The following is a 1983-nucleotide window of genomic DNA, read 5'->3' as shown; positions in this document are numbered from 1 at the left end:
TATATGTATATGTATAGCTGATTCACTCTGTTATAAAGCAGAAACTAACACACCATTGTAAAGCAATTATACTCCAATAAAGATATTTTAAAAAAGAAGGTTATTACATAAAGATAAAAGGGTCAATTCCCCAAGAAGACATAACAATCTTTAATGTGTATGTGCCTAGCAACAGTGTATCAAAATATGTTAGGCAACTACTTTTTTTGCTGCAAGGAAAAATAGTTTAATCCACTATTATATTTGGAGACCTCTGTTCAGTAATTGACAGTTCCAACAGACAGAAAGTCAATGAAGACATATTTGAACTCAACAACACCATCAATCAACTGGATGTAATTGACACCTATAGAATATTTCACCCAGCAATAATAAAATGTACATTCTTGTCATGCTCACAGGGAACATTACCCAAGATAGAACATATTATGGGACATAAAACACATCTCAACAACTTTAAAAGTGTAGAAATATTGCACTGTATGCTCAGACCACACTGGAATTAAAATAGAAATCAATAACAGAGAGATAAGCTGGGAAACTCCCAAATACATGAAGATTAAAAAACATAGTTCTAAATAACACAAGGGTCAAAGAAGAAATCACAGGAGATATATTAAAATATTTAGAACTAGATGAAAATAATAGTATAACATCAAGTTTTGTGGTATGCAGCAAAAGCAGTGTTTAAATGGAAATGAATGCGTATGTTAGAAAAGAAGTAAGATTTAAAGTCAATAATCTGAGCTTCCACCTATGGAAATTAGAAAAAGAAGAGGAAATTAAACCCAAAGTAAGTAGAATAAAAGAAATAATAAAAATTAGAGCAGAAATCAGTGAAATTGAAAACAAGAAATCAACAGAGAAAAATCAATGTAATCAAAAGCAGATTATTTGATAAGATCAATAATATTGATAAAATATTGATAAATATTGGGCTTCCCTGGTGGTGCAGTGGTTGAAAGTCCGCCTGCTGATGCAGGGGACATGGGTTCATGCCCCAGTCCGGGAAGATCCCACATGCCGCGGAGCGGCTAGGCCTGTGAGCCATGGCTGCTGAGCCTGCGCGTCTGGAGCCTGTGCTCCGCAACGAGAGAGGCCACAACAGAGAGAGGCCCGCGTACTGCAAAAAAAAAAAAAAAATTGATAAATTTCTATCTAGTTTTACTAAGAAAAAAGAGAGAAGACACAAATTACTAATATCAGAAATGAAATAGGGGCCATTACTACTAATTTTATGGACATTAAAAGAATAATAAATGGATATTATAAACAAGCGTGTGCCTATAAAGTTGATAACCTAGATAAACTGGAAGTTTCTTGAAAGACACAATCTATCAAAACACACAAAAAGAAATATACATCCATTAAAGAAACTGAACCAATAATTAATAACCTTCTCAAACAGAAAACACCAGGCACAGATGGGTTCACTGGTGAGTTCTAACAAACATTTAAGGAAGAAATTATACTAATCCTCTACAGTCTAGCCCAGAAAATAGAAGCAGAGGAAATACATACTAACTCAGTCTGCTAGGACACCATTGTCCTAGTACAGACAAAGATATTACCAGAAATGAAAACTACAGACCAACATCTCTTATGAACATAGATGCAAAAATCCTCAACAAAATGTTAGCAAATTGAAAACAACAATGTATAAAATCTATTATGCGACATGACCAAGTGAGTTGTCTTCCATGTATACAAGGCTGGTTCAACATTCAAAAACCAACTAATGTAATTCACCACAACAACAGAAAACTCATACCAGTCGATGCAGAAAAAGCATTTGATAAAATCTAATACCAATTCATGATTTAAAATAACTCTGAGAAAAATACAAATATAGGGGAATTTCTTCAACATGAGAAAAACTACAGCTAAAGTCAGAATTAACGGTGAATAACTAGGTGCTTTGCCACTAATATGAGGAACAAGTCAAGGATGTTCCCTCTCACCATTCCTATTCAATATTATACT

The sequence above is a fragment of the Aethalodelphis obliquidens genome, unplaced genomic scaffold, assembly GCF_003676395.1.
Source record: "Aethalodelphis obliquidens isolate GAN/ISIS:26980383/991018 unplaced genomic scaffold, ASM367639v1 scaffold115, whole genome shotgun sequence".
NCBI lineage: Eukaryota > Metazoa > Chordata > Mammalia > Artiodactyla > Delphinidae > Aethalodelphis > Aethalodelphis obliquidens.
This window is presented reverse-complemented; position numbering follows the sequence as displayed.